This window comes from Eleutherodactylus coqui, chromosome 4 (genome assembly GCF_035609145.1).
Source record: "Eleutherodactylus coqui strain aEleCoq1 chromosome 4, aEleCoq1.hap1, whole genome shotgun sequence".
In the NCBI taxonomy this organism is placed as follows: Eukaryota; Metazoa; Chordata; class Amphibia; order Anura; family Eleutherodactylidae; genus Eleutherodactylus; species Eleutherodactylus coqui.
Window position 1 is genome coordinate 161,495,676 of NC_089840.1, and position 25,517 is coordinate 161,521,192.

The 25,517-nt window shown below is 47.2% G+C and overlaps 1 long non-coding RNA gene across 1 annotated transcript in view; it reads left to right on the forward strand.

Moving 5' to 3' along the window:
- Window positions 1-25,163, forward strand: part of LOC136625819 (uncharacterized) — a 38,016-nt gene extending 12,853 nt beyond the window's left edge. Inside the window, exon 3 of the long non-coding RNA XR_010792584.1 lies at window positions 24,060-25,163. This is a non-coding gene — a long non-coding RNA (uncharacterized lncRNA). The remainder of the gene's footprint in view (window positions 1-24,059) is intronic.
- Window positions 25,164-25,517: the final 354 nt, after the last annotated feature.

Consider the following 25,517-nt stretch of genomic DNA (forward strand, 5'->3'; position numbering starts at 1 on the left):
CCGCTCCAAAGACGGGATTAACCAGGAACAAGTTCCACGGGCCCAACCTGGCGCAGTTGCATTTCCCCCAGGACACACCCTCGGCAATCATAAAGCGAACTCTAATGCTAGTACAGCTGTGAACGTCTCATGAATGCAGTAACGCTCCTTTTGTTTGGCCCAAGCCAGTGCTGCGGATACCTGTGGTAACACGAGAGAAAATACATGTTGCCCAGTGCTGATCCCATGACCCCAAGCAGGAGGAGGAGGTGGCATTACAAGGCCAAGAAACCATGACCAGGACCCGCTATAGTCTGTGTGGGAAGTATGTGAGTGGACCCAGGGTCAGGCTCGGTCCCAGCAAACACCTTGTCTGACCCAAGGTGCCGCGAGTTACACAGCAATGCGAAATCCATGAGTCCACACACTATTCATTCTGTGTAGGTGTCAGATACCTCAATCGACAACGCAAGGGGAAAGCCATCTGCACTCTGCACCCTACCCAAGTCAGTCAGTGTATTTGTGCCAGACAGGTAAAACACCGTTATGGGAAGTCTTTGTGCACCCACAGCATAGGCGAGCCAAAGGAACCCAAAGACAGAATTAAACATGAAGAAATCACAGTGCCCAAACATGGCAGACTTTCACTGCGCCGAGGACATAGGCCTCTGCACACACCCTGAGCAATCGCGGGCATACAGCGGACTGCAATGCTAGTACAGCTGTGAACTTCTTATTAATGCAGTAATGCTCCTCTTGTTTGGCCCAAACCAGTGTCTCAGATAACTGTGATAACATGGGAGAAAATACATGTTGCCCAGTGCTGATCTCTTGACCCCAAGCAGGAGGAGGAGGTGGCATCACAAGGCCAAGAAACCATGACCAGGACCCGCTATAGTCTGTGTGGGAAGTACGTGAGCGGGCCCAAGGTCAGGCTTGGTCCCAGCACCCACCTTGTGTGACCCAAGGTGCCCTGAGTTACATACCAATGGGAAATCCATGTGTCCCCACACAGATAGCTCAACACTGCAAGGGGAAGTCTTTGAGTTCCTTGGGCTCGCCTATGCTGTCAGTGCACAAAGATGGTATTACACAGGAGTAGGAGAAGGAGGACTAATATCCGACAGTGAATGACAAAGCTAATTTCCCCTTTTTTCCAGTGAATGAGAATGCTTTTTTCTCCGGTTGCAGCAAAAAGAATCTTTAGGTTCCGCTGCTCTCCGCCGGTAGAGAAGAGAAGTCTGGGCAAATCCAGGCTTTGTTCATCTTTTTGAGTGTAAGCATGTAGGCACTGGCAGTTGACAGGCGGGTACGCTTATCCGTGATGATTTCCCCAGCTGCACTAAACACCCTCTCTGACAAGACGCTAGTGGCAGGGCAAGCCAGTACCTCCAGGGCGTACAGCGCAAGTTTGTGCCACGTGTCCAGCTTTGACACCCAATAGTTTGACACCCAATAGTTGTATGGAGCAGAGGCATCTCGGAGGCCAGTGGTACTCCCTCACCATTTTTTACAGTGCTCCCTCCAACTCAGCCTTGACTGGGGAGTGGTGACACAGTCTTGCTGGGGAGCCATAAAGCTGGCAAAGGGCTTGGACAGTGTTCCCCAGCCTGCGCTGGACATGCTGCCTGATCTCCGCGCCACCTCTGCTACTTGGCTCTCGGAACTGCACCTTCTGCCACTAGCGCTGTCAGATGGGTAGTTTAGCATCACTTTTTCCACCAGGGTCCTGTGGTATTGCATCACTCTCGTACCCCGTTCCTCTTCGCGAATGAGAGTGGAAAGGTTCTCCTTATACCGTGGGTCAAGAAGGGTGTACACCCAGTAATCCGTGTTGGCCAGAATATGTCTAATGCGAGGGTCAAGAGAAAGGCAGCCTAACATGAAGTCAGCCATGTGTGTCACGGTCCCAATATGCAAGACATGGCTGTCCTCACTAGGAAGATGACTTTCAGGATCCTCCTCCTCTTCCTCCTCCACAGCCCATACACGCTGAACAGATGAGAAGCAAGCAGCATGGGTACCCTCTGCAGTGTGCCCAGCTGTCTCTTCCCCCTCTTCCTCCTGCTCCTGCTCCTCCCCCTCCTCCTCCTCCAAAATGCGTTGAGATATAGACATAAGGGTGGTCTGGCTATCAAGCCACATACTCTCATCCCCCGTCTCCTGTTCCAACCGCAAAGCGTTGGCCTTTATGCTTTGCAGCGAACTTCTCTGCAAGCATAGCAGCGGGATGGTAACGCTAATGATTGCAGCATCACCGCTCACCATCTGGGTAGACTCCTCAAACTTTCCAAGGACCTGGCAGATATCTGCCATCCAGGTCCACTCCTCGGTAAAGAATTGGGGAGGCTGACTACCACTACGCCGCCCATGTTGGAGTCGGTATTCCACTATTGCTCTATGCTGCTCATACAGCCTGGCCAACATGTGCAGCATAGAATTCCACTGTGTGGGCACGTCGCACAGCAGTCGGTGCTCTGGCAGATTAAACCGATGTTGCAGGATCCTCAGGGTGGCAGCGTACGTGGTGGACTTGCGGAAATGTGCGCAGACGCAGCGCACCTTGCCGAGCAGGTCAGGCAAGTGGAGGTAGTTTTTCAGAAACCGCCACCAGATTGAAGACGTGGACCAGACATGGCATGTGTGTGAGGTTGACGAGCTGCAGAGTCGCCAACAGGTTACGGCCGTTGTCACACACAGCCATGCCCGGTTGGAGCCTCAGCGGCGAAAGCCAGAGGGCGGTCTGCTCTGTCAGACCCTGCAACAGTTCGGGAGCAGCGTACCTAAGCTGATTAGTTTCAGCACGGCCTGCTGATGCTTGCCCACCGCTGTCCTGCCGTGCCGTGCGATACCGACTGCTGGCGACGTGCTGCTCACACTTCTTAATTGAGAGGTAGAGGTGGCGGAGGGGGAGGGTTTAGAGGAGGTGGCTTAAACCGCCGCAGATACCAGCACCGAGGTAGGACCCGCTATTCTGGGTGCGGGTAGGACGTGAGCGGTCCCAGGCTCTGACTCTGTCCCAGCCTCCACCAAATTCACCCAATGTCCAGTCAGGGAGATATAGTGGCCCTGCCCGCCAGTACTTATCCACGTGTCCGTAGTTAAGTGGATCTTCCCAGTAACCGCGTTGGTGAGGGCATGTATAGTGTTGTAGGAGACGTGCTGGTGTAGGGCTGGGATGGCACACCGGGAAAAATAGTGGCGACTTCGGACCGAGTAGCGCGGGACCGCGCAGCCATCATGTTTTTGAAAGCCTCCATTTCCACAAGCCTGTACGGCAGCATCTCCAGGCTGATTAATTTGGCAATGTGCACATTTAAAGCTTGTGCGTGTGGGTGCATGGTGGTGTATTTGCGCTTTCGTTCCAACGCTTGTGTTAGCGACAGCTGAACGCTGCACTGAGAGACATTGCTGGATGGCGTGGAGGACAGTGGACGTGAGGGTGTGGGTGCAGGCCGGGAGGCACTCTTGCCTGTGTCCTGAGAGGGGTATTGCATCTGTGTGGCAGGTTGGGGCACAGGGGAAGAGGCAGTAGTGTGACCCGGAGGCAGTGAACAGCCTTCGTCCCACCTTGTGGGGTGCTTGGCCATCATATGCCTGCGCATGCTGGTGGTGGTGAGGCTGGTAGTGGTGGCTCCCCAGCTGATCTTGGTGCGACACAGGTTGAACACCGGTTCGTCGGTCGTCCGCGCTCTCACTGAAAAACAACCAAACCTTTGAGCACCTAGCCCTCTGCAAGGAGGCTTGCCACGAGGGGTTGGTTTGGGAAACAGTTGAGGGATTCTTCCCTCTGGCCCTGCCTCTACCCCTGGCCACTCCACTGCCTCTTCCAACCTGTCCTGCTGCTGCACTTGCCTCCCCCTCTGAAGCCCTGTACTCAGTAGGCTTAGCAAACCAGGTGGGGTCAGTCACCTCATCGTCCAGCTGCTCTTCCTCCGAATCCTTTGTGCGCTCCTCCCTCGGCCTTACTGCCCTTACTACTACCTCACTGACAGACAACTGTGTCTCATTATCATCATCCTCCTCACCCACAAAAAGCTCTTGAGACAGTTGCCGGAAGTCCCCAGCCTCATCACCCGGACTCCGGGAACTTTCCAAAGGTTGGGCATCTGTCACGACAAACTCCTTAGGTGAGAGAAGAACCAGTTTTTCCCACTCAAGGCAGGGACCAGAGAACAGTTCCTGGGAGTCTGCCTGCTCAGAATGTCATTTTCATGGAGTGAGGAGGCTGAGAGGAAGGAGGAGCAGCAGCCAGAGGATTCAGAGTTGCAGTCCCTAAACCGCGAGTAGTGCACTGCATAGAAGACTGGGTGGTCGATACATTGCTGGATGCATTTTCTGCCATCCATGACAGGACCTGCTCACACTGCTCTGTTTGTAATACAGGTCTACCACGTGGACCCATAAATTGTGATATTAAGCTGGGGACCCCAGAAACTTCTCTTCTAATCCCGCAGCAGCCAACTGTGATTCACCAGGACCAAGAAAGCGGCCTGTGCCCACACCCTCATTTGAACGTCCGCGTCCACGTCCTTGACCCTTACCCCTACTCCTCATCATGGCAGATTAAGAATAGAGCACGGCCCAAATAAATTACCCCACTGTACAGCACTGACAACTGGGCCTTAATTCACCGCACACAGAGACTTGCAGATAGCGGAAGCTCTATGATGTGACTTGAAAAAAGTAACCCGCTGCCTTGTGCTGATACCTAAAGGTAATTTACTGCTCACAGAGACTTGTAGATAATAGAGGCTGTGTAGAGTGGGAGAAGACTTTAAAGCCAGAGGATAGTGCTGGTAAGTGCGGCTATCTCAACCCCACCAACGGCAATGGTATTGTGAGACGCTCTGCACAGTGGCTGAGCTGAAATACTTTGTAGTGGCCCGGGTAATATTACAGTACTGTTTGGTGATGAGGCCGCTGTCTACATCACTGCAGACAGAGAACGGTATGAATGAGGTAGTTAGCAGCAGGCTAGGAATTATTTGAGTGCACTTTCCTGGTGAGAGCGGTATTGTACGGCACTGCAGACCGAAAAAAGTCTAACTGAAAGACTGCAAACAGGCCTAGCTGCGTTATACAAAATGGAAGCATTACTACTACTCCCAGCAGGTCCCAAGTAAAATGCACACGGTCAGATGTAGCCCTAAGAAGGAGCTTTTGGGTTTTTGCCAGGAGTATACGGACTGTATAGTGTATATTACTTTCCCTATAGAAGTGTCTGTTGCCCCAACACTCTGCGTCTAATTCACTGCAGACAGAGAACCGTATAAATGAGGTAGTTCGCAGCAGACTAGGAGTAATTGGAATGCACTTTCACGGTGAGAGCGGTATAGTACGGCACTGCAGACAGAAAAAAGTATTACTGCAAGGCTGCAAACAGGCCTAGCTGCATTATGAAAAAATGGAAGCACTACTACTTCTCCCAGCCAGGCCCCAAGTAAAATGCACACGGTCAGATGTAGCCCTAAGAAGGAGCTTTGGTGTTTTTGCACGGAGGATACGGACTGTATAGTGTATATTACTTTCCCTGTAGAAGTGACTGTTGCCCCAACACTCTGCGTCTAATTTACTGCAGACAGAGAACGGTATAAATGAGTTGGTTCTCAGTAGGCTAGGAATTATTTGAGTGCAGTTTCCTGGTGAGAGCGGTATAGTACGGCACTGCAGACCGAAAAAAATCTAACTGAAAGGTTGCAAACAGGCCTAGCTGCGTTATACAAAAATGGAAGCATTACTACTACTCCCAGCAGGTCCCAAGTAAAATGCACACGGTCAGATGTAGCCCTAAGAAGGAGCTTTGGGGTTTTTGCATGGAGGATATGTACTGTATAGTGTATATTACTTTCCCTATAGAAGTGTCTGTTGCTCCAACACTCTGCGTCTAATTCACTGTAGACAGAAAATGGTATAAATGAGGTAGTTCGCAGCAGACTAGGAATAATTGGAGTGCACTTTCACGGTGAGAGCGGTATAGTACGGCACTGCAGCCAGAAAAAAGTATTACTGAAAGGCTGCAAACAGGCCTAGCTGCGTTATACAAAAATGGAAGCACTACTATTACTACTACTCCCAGCAGGCCCCAAGTAAAATGCACACGGTCAGATGCAGCCCTAAGAAGGAGCTTTGGTGTTTTTGCACGGAGGATACGGACTGTATAGTGTATATTACTTTCCCTATAGAAGTGGCTGGTGCCCCAAACACTGCGTCTAATTCTCTGCAGACAGAGAACTGTATAAATGGGGTAGTTCACAGCAGGCTAGGAATAATTTGAGTGCACTTTCACGGTGAGAGCGGTATAGTACGGTACTGCAGCCAGAAAAAAGTATTCCTGAAAGGCTGCAAACAGGCCTAGCTGCGTTATACAAAAATTGAAGCACTACTAGTACTTCTACTCCCAGCAGGCCCCAAGTAAAATGCGCACGGTCATATGTAGCCATAAGAAGGACCGTTGGGGTTCTTGAAGACATGACATCTGCTAACACTTTCCCTATATCAGCAGCAGCAGTTTCCCTATACTCTGTATAATAGACTACAGACTGAGAACGCTATAGCTGAAATGGCCTGCACAGCCCGATATTAAAAAAAATAAATTGTGCACCACTGCTCCCAGCCAGCCACAACAGTAATGCACATGGTCAGATGTAGCCCTAAGAAGGACCGTTAGGGTTCTTGAAGACAGGACCTACGCTAACTCTTTTCCTATATCAGCAGCAGCACTCTCCCTAACCTCTGCCAGTGTGTATCTGAGGAGAGCCGCGGGCGGGAACACTTTAAGTACTGGGCGGTCACTTGATCTCACCAGCCACTCACTGCAGGGGGGTGGGATAGGGCTGGCACGTCACAGGAGGAAGTGCTAATGGCTTCCCCGCATGTCTATTGGCTAGAAAATGGCGCTAAACATGTGGGGAAGGAAGTGGAATTGACCCGAGTACCGCGTGGTGCTAGTCTCGAATAACGAGCATCTCGAGTACCCTAATGCTCGAACGAGCATCAAGCTCGGACGAGTGTGCTCGCTCATCTCTAGTAATTAGCATGTAATAGTATGCCACAAAATGTTTAATGAAGTGGCAGGGGACTGGAGACAAAGGGGGAGGGGGGGGGGAGTTGGGTATAGTAAGAGTTAACAGTGAGCTTAGGGGGTGGAGCTTAGACAGGATGTGAGCAGGGAGTAGAAGGAGGAAGAGAGATAGAAGGAGGCAGCGTGCAGTGGAAGAAGGACGGAGCGGCAGAAGACAAGGAAAGTGAAAGAAAAGTTTTTGGGATAAAGTGACAGGAGCAAGGACGCAAGTTAAAAGAAGATCGGGAGTGAAGAAGAGACAACAGGAGACAGCAGGTGAAGATTCGGAGCACAGAAAGGACGGCAGAGATGGAAGCCCTGCGGGAAAGTATCCAGCAAGCGGTGCGCCAGGACGGGACAGGATGGCTGGAGGAGATCCTGTCCAGCTGCAAAGAAGGCACAGCAGCGCAAGGAAGCGAAGATCAAGAGGCGCAGCAGCGGGGAGCTGAGGTCGGCATCAGGAGCGAGGCACCGCGGGGACGGCCGCAGAGGAGGAAGCAGCCCCCAGCGCGCTTGAGCCCAAGCCCGGTCGCAAAGCACGGGGGCAGAAGATCGAGCCAAATGACTTACGCCAGGGGACCAGAGGAGACACAAAGACACAGCAGGGCGGCAGCAAGGAAGCAAGCCGCCGGAAGAGAGCAAGTGACATTACAGCGGTCACCACCAGCCGGTGGTACGGCGGGAACTAGCAGCCGCGCGGCACCCCCTCCGGGCTCCGGTTCAATCGAGCGGCAGGGGAGAGCAAGCAGGAGCTTGCATAAAGACACAAGGAGACAGCGGCACCTTAGGAGAGAGGTGAACACGCGGGATAGCCGAGCGCTCCCACAAGATGGCGGCCGCGCGCCCCAACAAGATGGCGGTCAGGCGCTCCAGCAGGCGGGCATCAGCATGCTCCCGCAAGATGTCGGCCGCACGTGGTCGCAAGATGGCGGCCACACACGCCAGGATAAAACTAGGCAGTGGGGTAGAGGAGGAGGGAGAAGGGGGAGTAGGCAGCAAGGTAGGGGGGCAAGCTCAGATAGCAGAAGTGGTACAGAGGGGAGGAAGGATCAGTATAGCACTGAAACTAGCGGGGAGAGTAGGGCCAGCAGCATGGGGGCTAGTTCAGGGGGTGCGGAGTTGCATAAGGAGCTAACAGCATCAGGGTCAGATAGCCATCAAAGGGAGTGCAGCACACATAGACAGCGCCGCGGTAATTTGAATATCCGCACATACACAGCCGGCGCTAGCAGGCCCTCAAGGGCCCCTATTTTAAGCCCAATGACACCTCTGTCCCCATATTCGGGTACCACGAGCGCTCAGAGACGTACTAACAGCGCGCCCCCATGCCAACTTCCCCCGCCGGGAGCGCACACCCAACGAGGTTGCTATATAAATCCCCGCTACCTCAACGCCCAAGTTGGGTAGGAGGGCTCCCAGTATCAAGCCCCGTCCCAACGCACCAACAGCAGACGGCAAGGACAGGGTACAAGGCGCAGGCAGCGTGAGAGAGCGAGGCGTGCGCAGCAGGTCAGTAGCAGGCCGGTAGATTTAGAGCAGGGCCCTGCAGGGTACAGCAGCAACAGCAGCATCAGAGAGCGCGCTACGGCTGCAGGCAGCAGGAGCAGCAGCTCTGAAGAGTTACAGCAGTCAGCATGCCAACAAAACTGGTCGGCGCAGCATACAGCACGCCATGACAGGGAGGTGTTACGCCGCAGGAGGCACAACTATTTGCAGGAGAGTTCGGAGAGGAACTACCCTGGAACTTCACACACAGGAAAGGCGCCCGAGGCTCCGCGAGCAACCAGCCGGCAGCCCTTGCCCGGACATGACGGACGTAACAAGAGGGTCACGGCAAGGACCACAACCTTGGCGCAGCCGGAGGTCGGTCGAGCTGGTGAGTCCTCATTTATAGATGCTTGGAAAAATGTGATTTAGTCACAGTTTTGAAATCGCTGTTGAACAAAGTCGAACCTAAAGGAGGGCTTCTAGTGTCCTGTTCGCAAGGGGGCTCGGTCCTGCCTGCGGGTAGCGGTAGAGTTGGCTCAACAGCGAGTGCGGAAAGTGACCCGATTGAAGGTTTAAAATATGCTGATTCGCTGTTTTGTGGGGTTGCCCCTTTTAGGGGTCGGTTTGTCCGAAGAGTTGTTGGAAAAGATTAAGAAAAGTATTTACGTTGATATCTGGTCTTTGTTGTCGGTCGATCATGTGACGGTGGATAAGGAATGCGTTACGGAACGCGGACCTGATAAAAAGGCGAAAATTGCCAAAACGTTTGGCAACTGGTTGCAAGCTTTTCTAATGCTGTCGCATGCGGTGTGTCAACATCAGCCCAACAAGGGCCCGGAGTTGATGGTGTATATGAACACCATTTTCAGTGCGTATAAGTTACACGGCGGTTCTGCTTGGTGGAGATACGATGAGGACTTTCGGCGTCGGGTATCAGGAATGGAGCACATAAGCTGGGCTACCAAGGCCACAGATGTGTGGATCCAACTTATACTGGCGCAACGTCCGGCTAAATCATCCTTTCCAGGGGGAGCCGTGGGTGGCAGTCAACAGCCGCCTGCGGCCTCCCAGCGTCCAAACGGATCATGTTGGCTCTACAATGAAGGGCATTGTAGATTCTATGCTACCTGTAAATTTAGGCATGAATGCTCCATATGCGGAGGGCAACATGCGGCAGTCCGCTGCTTCCGCAAGCAGAGACCTGCTACCTCAGTGGGCGGTGCCAGTGGAGCAGCGCACACCAGTGAAAAGTCAGTACCTGGATCTGTAGCTAGGCAAATACCACAAGAAACAGGAAGCAAAAATCCTTAAGTTAGGTTTTTCGGAAGGTTTCGTGATCCCATTCTCGCACCAACCAGCATCAATTTTTTTTTTTTTTTGCCCCAATTTAAAATCCGCTACAGACAACATCAAGTTAGTACTCGAAAAGCTCTTCAAAGAGGTAGAACTAGGCTGAATGGCCAGCCCGTTTGAAGAGCCTCCATTTGCGAATTTGCGGGTGTCTCCATTGGGACTCGTACCCAAGAAAGAAACCGGCAAGTTCCGCTTAATACACCATCTATCCTTTCCTGACGGTTTGTGAGTGAACGACGGAATATCAAAAGAGCAAGCTGCGGTTGCATAAACGTCGTTTGATTGTGCTATTCGGCTAGTCAGATCAGCGGGCAAGAACGCGCATTTGGCTAAGGCGGACATCGAGTCTGCTTTCCGGCTGTTGCCCGTCCACCCGGATTGCTTTCATTTGCTGGGGTGCAGAGTTAATAACCGTTTTTTCATAGACATGTGTTTACCCATGGGATGCTCAATCTCTTGTTTCTTCTTCGAGTTCTTCAGCTGATTCCGAGAAAGGATGCTCAGGTACGAGACAGGCATCTCATCAGTAATACATTATCTGGACGATTTCTTGTTCATCGGTTCCCAAACATCCGGCGATTGCGCGTTGTTGCTTAACACTTTTCGTAGACTCATGCGCCGGGCAGGCGTTCCGTTGTCAGAAGAAAAAACCTTGGGCCCGGTCACATGTTTGACGTTCCTCGGTATCGAAATTGACACAGTCGACATGGTTTTCAGGCTTCCGGCGGACAAGGTTGACCGGCTGCACCGAGCGGTCAGCGAGATAGCGGTTTGCAAAAAGGCCACGTTGCACCAGATCCAAGTGCTGTTAGGTCTACTGAACTTTGCGTGTAAAGTCATCGCCATAGGGTGAGCCTTCTCAAGACGGCTGTCCCTGGCGATGGCGGGAGTGCGTGAACCTCACCATTTCGTCAGGATAACGCGGGGAATCAAGGCAGACCTACATATATGGAGGGTGTTTTTACAATCATTCAACGGGCAGGTCGTGTGCCCGAGGGATGATTGGGCGGGCACGGACCTCAGTGTGCTTGCGGATGCGGCGGGATCAGGAGGTTTCGGTGTTATCTTTAAAAATCATTGGTGCAGGGAACCCTGGCCAAGGTTATGGTGTGAAAAACAATGGACACGGAACATTACGTTACTGGAGTTTTTTTCCGTTGGTGGTCGCTCTGGAGCTATGGGGCTCCGAGTTACGGGATTGTAAGTTGTGCTTTTGGTCGGACAACGTGGCAGTAGTCAATACGATCAACAAACAATCGTCAAGTTCACAACCAGTGTTAGTCTTGGTGAGGCATGTAGTGCCTACATGCCTTCAAAGGAATATTTATTTGAGAGCGAGACATGTCCCAGGTCACAAAAATGGCGCAGCTGATGCACTCTTTTGTTCACAGATGGAGTTGTTCAGGGAGCGGCACCCGGGAGCGGACGTCGAGGGGGTACGCTGCCCTCCTTTCTTGTGTTTCTTGTGGAGTCTGGCAGAGGAGAGTTGCTAAAGCTGGTAGAAAAATCAGTGGCTGGCACGACATGAAGGAGTTACAATGCGATTTGGGCGACGTGGCTGACATTCGCGGATAATCGGGTGGTAGGAGGCGACAGAGCTCGCTCAGCCACGCTGGATATGTTAACTGGCTTGCGGTCAAAACGGGCATCGGTCGGTTTAGCGAAAAAGCACTTATCGGGAGTTGCTTTTTTTATTGAGGTTGCATAACATTCATGATATCACCAAGGATTTTGTGTTTAGACAAATCATCCGCGGTTGGAAAAAAGATGGTACGAGCAAGGATAACCGGCGGCCTATTACGTTTGAGCTGCTGGTGAAACTTTTAAAGGCCTTAGAGGCCATTTGTTCGGACGGTTCGGAAACGTTATTTCAAACGGCTTTTTCCTTAGCGTTTTTTGCGGTATTGCGCGTTGGCGAGTTAGTCTCTGCCAGTAAAAACAAGCAAGGAGGCCTGTTAACAAGCGACGTTATATTCTATGGCGGCAGCCTAAGAGTGCGTGTCAGAAAGTCTAAAACGGACATTTATGGGTGAGGGGAATGGATCACGATCAGTAGATTGGGCACCAGATGGTGCCCAGTGGATATGGTCCGCCGGTATATGGTAACGCGTGAACCCAGTGGCCAGTTTCTGGCCCATTCATCGGGCCCCCCTTTAACCCGTTTTCAATTCACAGCGGTTTTACGGTCGGCGTTAAAATTTTCGGGTTTGGTCCCAAACGAGTTCGGCACCCATTCTTTTAGAATTGGAGCGAAGACCACGGCAGAAGCACATGGTATGAGCGAAGAAGGCTTAAAACGCTTAGGCAGTTGGAAGTCGCAAGCCTACAAGTCATATGTCAGGCCAGATCTAATTGCGTTATAGGCCATTAAGGCTCAGATTAATGGTGAGTTTGGTTTATATGGTAGTCAGAATGGGTAGGTTTTTCCTGTTGTCTGTTTCGTTTCAGCCCCGAAGCCATGGAAAGTATGGATAATTGGACACTCGTTTGTGTACTGGGCGGAAAAGAGGGCAGCTGTACGGCCATTGGGAAAAAATCTAGGCCTGGCCGGAACAGAAGTAAGGTGGCTGGGAATCTGGGGACTACAATGGCACAGGTTGTTGCAAGTGGTTATGCGCATAAGCAGGTGGACCCCCCATAAGGTAATTCTGGTCGTACACGCAGGGGGGAATGACCTAGGAAAAGTCAAAATGAACGAGCTTATTGTGCTGATGAAACAGGATTTACTAAGATTTCGTGACTGTTTCCAAGACTCTATACTGGTGTGGTCGGATATTATAGCTAGACGCTGTTGGAGAGGTGCGAGAAACATGGAGGCTATCGAAAAAGTCTGGAAGTTGGTCAACCAAAAAATGTCAAATTTCATGAAGGCGATGGGGGGGCATCGCTGTGCGCCATTGGGAGCTGGAGGACAAGGAAAGAGGAGCTTTGAGGGAGGATGGGGTTCACCTCAATGAAGTAGGTTTGGACACTTTCCTTTCAGGTTTGCAAGACGGGGTTGAGTCTGCGCTATGTAGGGTTAGTGAGGTGGGGCGGTAAGTGCCGTAGGCAATACGGCACATCCCGCGTGGCCGGGAGTTTCCCATGCCGGAGACGGAAAAGGAAGGTTTGCAGGCCTATGGAGATTTGGGCCTCCAAACTTCCTTGGGGCAGTTAAAGTGTTAGTACAGCTAGGCATGGGAAGGGTTCTTAATTTTATAAAAAGTGATTTAAAGTTAAATATAAATAAAGCTGTGGCCTACCCCACGTTTTACAGCAAGAAGTTGTAGAGGGTTTTATTTGTTAAGGTAAGCGAACAATCAAGTTGTTTTGTCTCCAGTCTAGTATGCCACAAAATGTTTAATCAAGTGGCAGGTGACTGGAGACAAAGGGGGAGAGTTGGGTATAGTAAGAGTTAACGGTGAGCTTAGGGGGTGGAGCTTAGACAGGATGTGAGCAGGGAGTAGAAGGAGAGAAGGAGGAAGAGAGATAGAAGGAGGCAGCGTGCAGTGGAAGAGGAATGGAAGACACCCTCCCACCCGCCCTGGAGGGAAGAGGGGATAAGTGAGAGGAGTGAGGTTTGTTAGGTTAGGAAGTTGTCACAGCTAAGGTTAGGCCGGGAGTTTCCCATGCTGGAGACGGAAAAGGAAGGTTTGCAGGCCTATTGAGATTTGGGCCTCCAAACTTCCTTGGGGCAGTTAAAGTGTTAGTACAGCTAGGCATGGGAAGGGTTCTTAATTTTATATAAAGTGATTTAAAGTTAAATATAAATAAAGCTGTGGCCTACCCCACGTTTTACAGTAAGAAGATGTAGAGGGTTTTATTTGTTAAGGTAAGCAAACAATCAAGTTGTTTTGTCTCCAGTCTTAAAATGACAGGAACTCACCTGCAACACAGTGCAGTCACTGGTTCCCTGTAGCAAACATGAGACCCAGAGCGGCTACCGCGTAGATCATACTCCACACACAGAAGAGTTTCTCTATACTGCGCAGATGCGAGAGTGCGATACATCTCACGATGTTAGATGGATCTCAACTACGTCGTGGCCAGCGTGTAATGCTCATGTCTCCTACCACATAAGGTATTAGATATCAGTCCAATGCGGGGGTCACCTGCACTGCGCTTGCGCGGGACTACGGTAACTCTCGCGATACCTTATAGATGTCATCCACAACCATTTGAGTGTATAGTGCGCATATCGCATAATCTGCCTGATGTCTTTCCACTAGCAAGGGATCTATATACTGCAGCCATCGGTTGCCATGGAAAGTAACCAAACCCTCGTACAATACTGCAGATTACCAACAAATAGGGACAATCAAAATTGGTCATCAATCTTATTGCATCATAATGCAATAACACATGAATGTCTTAAATACTATGCAATATTTATGATATTTTGGAGCTGGGACAAGTTGAACCTGCACACCTGATCCAAACCTCACACCTTAAGGTGTATTTGGCTGAGTGCTGCTGCCACTATATTTTTGTGAGGAACCCCATATTTATGTGCAGACAAGATGGCTGCTCTCATAGTCATGTACAGATAAGATGGCCAACCCCATAGTCATGCACAGACAAGATGCCCCCCCCATAGTCATGTACAGACAAGAAGCTCCCACATAGTCATGTACAGACAAGATGGCCGCCCCCATATTTATGTACAGACAAGATGGTTGCTCTCATAGTCATGTACAGACAAGATGGCCAACCCCATAGTCATGTACAGACAAGATGGTAGCCCCCATAGTCATGTACAGACAAGATGCCCACCTCCATAGTCACGTACAGACAAGATGGCCACTCCCATAGTCATGTACAGACAAGATGACCACCCTTATATTCATGTACGGACAAATTGGCTGCTCTCATAGTCATGTACAGACAGAACAATAAAAAATTCTACAATCAGAAAATAAAAACAGTTTAGGAAAATGTTTTTCTATCTGGTTTTAATTAACACAAGAAAACTTTGGTGATCTAGTCCCTTTTAAGAGAATCTGTCAATATATTTCTGCTGACCTATCTGAGAGGAGTACAGGCCAGTGACAGAGTCGCAGGTCGCTTACTTCTCTTTTAGATGCTGCACATAAAATCAGCATTTGTCTGCTGCAGAAGAAGACCAGAAAGTAGTCCCTTCAATAGTGTGCTCAGACCGTGTAGTCTGCGATAATCATGAGCTATGGCTTCTCCCTCAACCTCCACTGCAGTGTAGGGAGAAGAATATTAACCGCTTAGTGACCAAGCCTGTTTGCGCCTTAATGACCAGGCCAAATTTTGCAAATCTGACATGTGTCACTTTAACATGGAAAAACACCAGAAAGGCTTTGCATATCCTAGCGATTCTGACATTGTTTTTTTGCCACATGTTGTACTTCATTTAGGCGGAAAAAATAGACCGATAGAATTTGTGTTTATTTATTAAAAGCGCCAAAATTGGGAAAATTTTGAAAAAAATCTTCATTTTTTCACATTCCCAACTGCAATATCTTAAATATGTGCAAACATAATATAGAAATTTTTGCTAAGATTTATATTTCCACCAGTTTACTTTATTTTGGGCACACATTGAAAAAACTTTCTTTTTTTTTTAACCATTTAGGAGACGTACAAATTTAACATTACTTTTTAGCATTTTGAGGAACACTTTGTTTTCCTACACCAAGCCAAGATTGGAAAGGCTCATGAGTGTCAGAATAATAGATACCCCCACAAATGACCCCATTTTAAAAACTACACCCCTTAGTGTATTCACTGAGGGGTGTCATGAGTATTTTGACCCCACAGTTTTTTTTCAGGAATTAATTCAATTTAGAGGCGAAAAAGTAAAATTTCATATTTTTGCAAATCTGTCATTTTAAAGACATATTTTTTTTTTCCTATAGTTTACATGAAAATGAGGATTTATACCGCAAAATGGATACCCCTATTTCTCCCGTGTTCAGAAATATATCCATTGTGGCCCTAATATTATATCTGAGTCCACAAAGGGCCCCAAAATGAAAGGAGTAGTCAGTGTCTTTCAAAACAGAAATTTTGCTTGAAGTCCTTTTAGGCCTCATAGCACACATGTAGAGTTCTTGAGCGCCCAAAACCATAGAAAACCCCCACAAATGACCCCATTTTGAAAAGTAGACCCCTTAAGGAATTTATCTAGGGGTGTACTGCATATTTTTACCCCACAGTTTTTGAATGAATTCAAGCCAAGCAAAAGGAAAAAATTGTGATTTTCGTTTTTTCGGCAATTCTGTCATTTTAAAAACCGCTTTTTTTGTACAGCACACATATGAATGAAGACTTGCAACCAAAAATGGATACCCCTGTTTGTCCCGTGTTCAGAGACATACCCATTGTGGCCCTAATCTTATGTCTGGATGCACAACGGAGCCCAAAATGAAAGGAGTAGTCAGTGGCTTTTAGAACATAGATTTTGCTTGAAGTCCATTTAGGCTCCATTGCCCACTTGTAGAGTTCTTGAGCGCCCAAAACCATAGAGAACCCCCACAAATGACCCCATTTTGAAAACTAGACTCCTTAACGAATTTATCTAGGGATGTCCTGCATATTTTACCCCACAGTTTTGGAATAAATTCAAGCAAAGCAAACAGAAAAAATTAGGTATTTTGTTTTTTTGGCAATTCTGTCATTTTAAAAACAGCTTTTTTTGTACAGCACACATATGAAGGAAGACTTGCACCCCAAAATGGATACCCCTGTTTGTGCTGTTTTCAGAAATATACCCATTGTGGCCCTAATCTTATGTTCGCATGCACAACGGGGCCCAAAATGAAAGGAGTATGGGTAATGAGTAAGGAGTAATGAATCGGTGGCTTTCAGAACATAGATTTTGCTTGAAGTCTTTTTAGGCCCCATTGCCCACTTGTAGAGTTCTTGAGCGGCCAAAACCATAGAGAACCCCCAGAAATGACCCCATTTTGAAAAATAGACCCCTTAACGAATTTGTCTAGGGGTGTACTGTGTATTTTAACCCTACAATTTTTGAATAGATCTAGGCAAAGCTGTAGGAAAAATTACGATTTTCATTTTTTGGGCTATTGCGTCAATTTAAAAACTGTTTTTTTTTGTACAGCACACATATAAATGAAGACTTTCACCCCAAAATGGATACCCCTGTTGGTCCCGTGTTCAGAAACATACCCATTGTGGCCCTAATAGACTTACAGGACCCATGGCTAGGCCTACAATGAAAGGAATACCCGTTGGATTTCAGGGTACAACTGAATAAATTCCAGGCCCCATTGCCCACTTATAGAGCCATTGAGCGGCCAAAACTATAAAGAACCCCCACAAATGACCCCATTTTGAAAACTAGACTCCTTAGCAAATTCATCTAGGCATGTACTGCGTATTTTGACTACACAGTATTTGAATGAATCTAAGCAAAGCAGAAGGAAAAAGTTACGATTTTCAATTTTTTTGGCAATTTTTTAAATTTAAAAACTGTTTTTTTTGTACAGGGTACATAGGAATGAAGACATTCACCCCCAAATGGATACCCCCGTTTGTTCCGTGTTCAGAAACATATCCATTGTGGCCCTCATCTACTTACAGGACCCATGGCAAGGCCTATAAAGGAGGGAACACCCGTTGGATTTCAGGGCACAACTGAATAAATTCCAGGCCCCATTGCTTATTTGTATGGAATAAAAATTGACTCCCTAAAAATCCCCCCCCCCCCACACACACACACATACACTCCGCGCCCTTTTCGGCGTTCGCAAATCTTAGATAAAAGTAATAATGTGAACTGTGTAGTATTTCCGAAGACAGGGGTAATTACGGAGGCTGGTTGAAATGGGCCCATGGGGCAATAAAACCATGTATCCCCCCTCCTCTCATGCTTTTTGGGGGTCATTTCTTGACCTAAGTGGTGGGTATGGGGTGTAAAAAGTGGCGTTCCGTGAGTCTCCGTAAGCTTGCGGAGGTGCGGTGGTCTCACACAGAAGGCGCTCAACAAGCTGCTCCTGGAACTGCATGAAGGCGAACGTTCCCGGGGCTTCTTGTAAAATACGTATTACAGGTAGCGGTCTGAATAACGCCGTGCTCACGCAGCGGATCTCATCTGTGAGCCCGGCTGTGACCCTGTGTACGGCCGCGTAATGTACTGCGCATAACTGCCTACTCACACAGGCGGTCATGTGCAGTACACCTTTTTTGTTGTTTGCATTTCCCAAACCCTCGCTTAGCGATGACGCGGGTACCCGCAGCCCGTATACAACGTAGTTGCGTATGGGCAGCGGGTATATCCGCGACCATGGAGCACAATAGGCTCTATGCTGCGGATAGCCACGGTAAAATAGAACCTGCTGCGTTCTCTTTTCTGCGAGTGGATTACGCAATTTCAACCCACTAATGTGAGCGGAATTGTGTAATCCAATGCGATTGATCTGCGTATTACCGCGGATCAGACGCATGCGGAATCCGTAATTTCTATCCTGTAGTGGAAACCCAATATATATTTATATGGATCGGTGGGCCTTGGCAGTAGACCGTTGTCAATTTAACATTCTGTATACATATTTGCTTTCTGTCTTGCTACAAATATAATGTTCTTACAGTTATGCAATAGGTACTTCCGCTCATATGAAAATATCTGTTTTATAACTCTGCTGACATGGGGAAGCCAACATGAAACCAATCTATATATATATCTATTTTTCCGACTGTTCGTGCCTTTAGGAGAAGTATAACTCAGACATAGATAACCGCAGTCTGAAACAGCTACCGCAATAATTTCCCCAGCAATTTTACTGGAAACAGACGCGAATAACATGAAAGGTCTATGCTATTTTTAACTCATGATGTAACAACCAATCATATCGAAGGAACCACACGTGGGTCTAAGACAACCCACTCATCTAATCCACCACCTGATGGCCAATCACAGATGACCGGAGGATGGAAGAATTGCAAGATGCTTATCCAATAATTAAACAATACGTTGTATCTATGTAATCTTTGACCTGCCCAGATGGGCGGATATGTTAAACTCTTTTAAAACAGGCTACGCGCCCAACAATAAAGTAGAATTGAGGAAGCTATACATGCTGAACCTGTGTCAGTGTGAAAACTTCTTATGCGCATATAATCAATTCAGAATTTAATATGGAAGGGTGTAAACATTCCAAATTGAGTAAGCCGTGATTCCACAAAGGAATTCCACGTCAGCTGGCACCCCAGATGGGACGTGATCGATAGGCTCCAAAGAGCTCGGACACAAGGCACGGACATAAACAACCTTGGACTTAGCGGGCCCACCAAATCATCAGAACACGGTAAGATAAATTAGTTATCTATACCTGTGTGGCTAACTCCAAGCTTGCCTATGTGCCGTGCAAGGCCGATAGATTTGGAACCGCACGACAGGTATTTCTTTAAGTCTCGATCACGTGATAAGAACCTGTCATAAGATATAAAGGAATGTTTACATGCCTGTTGTTTTGAGAGTACTGGTCGAGTGGCGAGGTCAATAAGCTGCCCTAAGGGGAGGGAATGACCCTGCACAGGCGTCCCTATTACTTGGGTCAGGTTTGGTTACAAAACCTAAAAGTAAGGGACCTGTGAGGGTAGTTTGACTAAGGTGTTCCTGCTCTGGTCTGGTTTGGTTACAAAACCTAAGAGTCAGGGAACTGTCAAACGTCTGGACAGGTATCGCTACTTCGGTAAAGTCGGTAAAGGCTTCGGGAGAAAGTGAACTGCCAGACCGGATCCCGAGGGGCAGTAAGACTAAAACCAGCCGTACTGGTGCTCTGTCTATTTGTGTGTGTCCACAAATTTGTTTATCGTTTGAATGTTCATGAGTGGATCCCTCTGAGGGTAGATTATTAAACTGTGTAGCGACAGAAAGGCTAGAGACTCTAGGGCGGGGCATATTATGCCCAGCGTCTGAGAAGACTTCTATAATCATGAATCTGGCTGCCATGATTGAAATTGAAAGGCAACAAACATTGTACCAAGGTCAATTCTTACACCCTCCAGGAAAAAGTATGGAAGGGGTTATCATTGATTAATCAAGCAATCTTTCTGTGTGTCCCACCTGTCTTTTATATAAAGCTAGTGTGCTTGTCTGTTGTGTAGAGCTAATCCTGCTGAGTTGTTATATACAAATAGTTTGTTTGTCTATCATATAGAATTAGTATCAGTCCTGCTCAACTGCAAGAAGGGATTGTCGACAGTGAGAACGCATTGGCTGGGTTATAGCCAAGATTAATACACCGTACACAGCGGCGCGCTGTGGGTTTGGACTTTGTAGGTTGCATGTTCATTATTGGATCCCTTCTAGTAAGGCAGACTACTAAACTGTGTTGCTGTTGAATTGTTAAACGTTAAAAGTATAGGCTTGTGCCCGTAATTGTTTAGGGAAAGAAAAAAAAAAGAAAAGCTGCTAACTTCATTTAAAAAGAGGAAGTGCTGTAACTCTTAATAGAAGCAAAGCAAATTCATGTGCTGTGACAATAACTACTGTTCGTATGTTTTGTTATGTAATCTAATCTTTGTTATACGTCCGTCATACAAATGTAAAAAGTTATATGCCACTCACATCCTGAGGGGGCTCTTAAGAATGCAAACTGTAACAAACTGCATAGCCCACCATGCCCACAAGAAAATACATCTATGTTTGCCATGTCCCCAATTCAATTGTAACCACATACAATGTTAGGTGGTCACCGCTGTGAACACATTAGTTATACATTAGACGTTAGAATTTCCCTAAATGTCAGTCAGAGGAAGAGAAGGCGGGCTGAAATGGCGTCTGTATCAACACATGCCAAGGACGCCAGCGTTCGATATAACAGTTGAGTTGTATAACAGTTCAGTAAATAGGGTGAATTGCAGTACATTACCAATCAGATGGAGATGCCCGGCATCTAAGACTGCATCTGCCCGGTCGCCGGAAGTCTGGGACAAAAACTGTTGTAAAAGTAAAAATTAGCCACGTTCTCCCTTGTAATCCTATCTCTGGGCTTTCACGGGAGCGAGAGATTTTAAAAAGAGGAAGTTACTGATTCTGCAGTCCTAAGGAAGTTAAATTTAGATAGTTTAAACTGGTTTGAATAGTTAAATTTAATAAACGTTAAAATAAAGTACAGGGAGTAAGGTGTAAAGGAAGTAAGTTGCTGCAGAGAAGCCGAAGAATGGGAAACAAGCAGGTAACAATAAGGCCAGGTATCCACAGGAGGAACGGGGTAGATTGACCCGTAATTTGTAAAATGTAAATTGTGTGATGCATAAGACTTTATCTTTATTTGGTTGTGATGTGTATCCGAGGACTGCTAACGTTGAATGAGAAAATAAGGAAGTAAGTGATTAGCCAAATTCAGAGGGGTGGAGCTAGATGATGCAAGAACACGTCTCTTATCCAAGGAGGGGGTGAGAATCATAGATAGTCAGAAGAAAAAGTTTTGTTTTTTTCTCCTGTCCCAAACTCAGCTTTCCACGGTTCCTGACAAATTATGGGACACCCACAAGACAGGCATAGGGAAATTGAATATATCCACCATGATAATATATACGAGACCCAGATACACACCCCTGGGTCAAACAGTATCCCCCTAGTTTAAAAAAAAAAAAGGGGGTGAAGGGTCAGCCACGCATGTTAGGTGCTGTGTGCTGATGCTTTGGAAAAACTGCCGACCGGCCACAATTTCACTGTTAATTTCCCTTGCAGAAGGCTTGGAGGCCTCCAAAGACTAACCAAGTTCTGCAAGAAAGGTTGTTCCCCTGGCCAGGCCATACCTGTACATACACCCGTTGCCAAATTCCGCACCTTTTTTGGCCTTGTTTCATACTGCCGCCCATACGACAGTATTGACACAAAAGCACAGAGGACAACCACGACCACTGAGATACTACTCCATGAGGTTAGATCCAGTGGCTCGAGGAGCTCACTCATCTGCTTGTGCGGTGGCAGCAGTACAGGCAATGGTTGACAAATCTTCTAAGTTGGTATTGGACTACCCCCTAGTGGTCCACACCCCAAATGACATCCAGAACATACTCATGCAAGTGCAACCCAAGCACTTATCTCTGGCCTATTAGATCCGGCTACAATGTGCTCTTTCCATGCCTCCCCCAATATTTCTTTCCGATGTTGTACTACCTTGAACCCGGCTACTCTTCTTTTAATCAGGTATTCCGGTTCAAACGGGGGAGGTGAGGCATAGGTGATCTGAGTATGGCAGATCAGCTATTTTTTAAAATTTTTTAAGATTCTGTGGAACAAAATTCTGACAAAAACTGTTATTAGAATACACTGTTAATGATGCATATTTTGAGGTTTCCTTTGTAGATGGTACCAGGGTGAGGATTGATGACTCCGAACCAGATATGCAGAGGTCACACAACAAGATGTCCTAAACGCAGAAGCTCTGCCTCCGCATGTCTCAGGGCAAGAAGCGGAACCGGAGGCCCTCACTGAGGCGTGTGGAGTGGTAGAAGGTAAGACGGCAACTCTTTACACTGACTCCTGGAATGCATTTGGCATAGCTCATGATTATGGCCCAATATGGAAGGCCAGACAGCTTGTTATCTCAGTAGGACAGCCAATTAAGAATGGTGCAGCGGTGCAGAGTCTCATGGAAACCCTACTACTACTACCTGGCAATGGAGAATTCACACCGATTTCTACAATGGAGAAGCGAGAGATGACACCCTCGCCGACAACACAGCAAAGGCAGCGGCCTTCAAGCCGTGGAAGAAAGAAGAATAGATACTGACAGCATGAGTCAGTGATAAAGACTTTGGACTTTGATAAAAACTTTGGACTTTGATAAAGACTTTGGACTTTGATAAAGACTTTGGACTTTGATAAAGACTTTGGACTTTGATATGTCAAGGACTTTACAGTTACAAGTCAATGAGGAAGGAAAGCAAAATGGGCTAAAAGACGGGAGCAACAGAACGGGACAGCGTATGGCGAACAATCAACAGAACTTGCCTACAGAGGTCCCTGTCCCCCAAGATGGCCCAACTGGTACTCAGAATCAAAAGCAGCGATTACGTCGACACTGAACAAGAATGGGTGACACCTAGGTTCTCTGTAGCTGCTGCATCATTTGTCCAGTTAGCATGATCTTTGCCATATGCGAGTCAGGACAGAAGTAAGGTGGCCATATAACACTTGCCTTGACCACTCTACCCATTTCAGAGATTGCCAATTTGACCACATTCAGCTCACACCTGTTGGGGAGTATGAATATGTGCTTGTTGTTGCTCCAGTCTTTTTCAGGTTGGAGGCCCACCCTGATACTAAAGTAAATGAGCAGATAACCACACAGAAGCTCATGAATGAGGTAATCTGCAGATACAGGGTACCGGAAGTGAATGAGGTAAACGAAGGTACACACTTCATAGGTAAAATAATGTCAGACAGCATTGAAGATAATGAGGTTACCCCCAATAGTTACTTTATCTCGATCCAACTCTGCTGTGTTCTGTAGTTATCCTGTCATGTTGGTCTACCCTTGTTTCCTGCATAGGTACGACGGCTCTTTCCAGTCTTGTCACTAGGTAGTGTAGGGTCAGGGTAGGCGGCCTGGACGTGTTCACCATCCGGACTATCTCCAGGAGGGACATTGGCGTGGGTGAAGATCAGGGAGTCCCACGCCGTGCGTACCTGTGCATACTACTAGTATTGTAACATTATACTAGAGCGAGAAGAGAGACCCCTGGTGGTAGTTTGGACCTACACGTGTACATTGACGTCATAAGACAGCCAAGGGAGGTACCTGACAAGTTTTTAAAAAAAAATTTCCTGATCATTATGGTAAATAAAATGTTGGCTGGATTAATTATGTTTATTATAATTAGCAGTAGTTTATAAATTATACTAGAAACGCCTTATAGGGACTAGTCGACCAATAGGACCTACCTTGACTATGACTTTTCAAGATAGAATGGCACTAGGTACGATTTTAGCCAAAAAAGGGGTGTGTCTGTAAGATGATAGGGGAGACTTGTACCTACATTCCAGGCAAAACGTGACCCGCAGGTAAAGACGCAGTTGCCATTAAGAAGCTGACCGCACTGACTGAAAAGAGCTAACCTTAGTCTGTTTTCCTCAGTAAGGTACCTATCAGGAGAAGGGAAAAATATAGAAAAAATAAGTTTTAAAACATTGTGTATTTAGAACACTGTGATAGGTTTTCACTAAGATTTTGCTTTATTTTATCTGCAGTGCACTCTGCTCATGTCCACGCAACATACCGGTGTTACAACGCCCGTGGTCCTGTTACCTTGCGGCCTCTGGAAAAGGGAAGTGGGAATAATCACCTTGTAGCTTTTTCCTTCCAGATTGATATATATGATCATGCACTTACTAATGAGACAAAGGTTCAGTCATGTTGACCAGTAATTAGATAGTCCTGATTTTGCACTCTTTGTCGATGAATCGAGGTAGCGTTAAGAAGGCGGGTTCTACACAAGTTATGCAGTGTTTACCTGAAATAGTAAAAGTCGCACCTCTCCTAATCTAATGCCTCGAGATCCCAGGTGATAGCCTAGACCTCCATATGTCCATGAACCCACAAACTTTGAATTAGAACCCACACCTAGGTATCAGAGGGGCATTTGCAGCCTAGGCGACAGTTGTGAAAGACCGCCACTCTACTGAGTTTTCAAAACGTTCTACACAAGAGTTTATCCTGATAAGGAAGTTATTAATTATATTTGTCACCTTTATAGTCATCCTAATTTCTGTTTGTCATTGCATACAGTGTATTCCGACCCTGATGACTGCCTGGTCCACCTGTCTCACTACGATGTCCAACAAAAAGCCCACTGTCAGCGCAAACGTCATCATCATGGATCCAGAATACGATGATGACGAACCATCCTATACCCCCATGACAGCAATGGCTCCAGTGTACAACACAATGCGAGTCTAGGGTCAGCGGTGGGGGTGGGACGGAGCAGGGCGAGTTTAGTGAAACAGATAGTTTCAAGGGGGGTCTGTAGTGGAAACCCAATATATATCTATATGGATCGGTGGGCCTTGGCAGTAGACCGTTGTCAATTTAACATTCTGTATACATATTTGCTTTCTGTCTTGCTACAAATATAATGTTCTTACAGTTATGCAATAGGTACTTCCGCTCATATGAAAATATCTGTTTTATAACTCTGCTGACATGGGGAAGCCAACATGAAACCAATCTATATATATATCTATTTTTCCGACTGTTCGTGCCTTTAGGAGAAGTATAACTCAGACATAGATAGTCTGAAACAGCTACCACAATAATTTCCCCAGAAATTTTACTGGAAACAGACGCGAATAACATGGGAGGTCTATGCTATTTTTTTTTTTTTTTTTTATAAATGTCTTTATTGCACAGATCAGGTTACACAAATAGTTATGTCATAAATTGGTTAGAATCCTTTTTTTCTTTGTATGTATGTGTTAGTCCTAACCTGCTTTTTTTTCTTTTTCTTTCACTTACTAAAAAAAACATAACAAACTAAACTTTAAACATATAGTTGACATACATTAACTCAGACTCTCGATCTACTACGACCACCTATATTTTTGGTCTACTGACCTGTGTGTTGAGGATCTTCAAGTTTATGGAGGCCTCCCGCGTCCACGGCACAACTCATGTGTCACCCTAAACTGGCATCTCCCCAGCTGCCATCT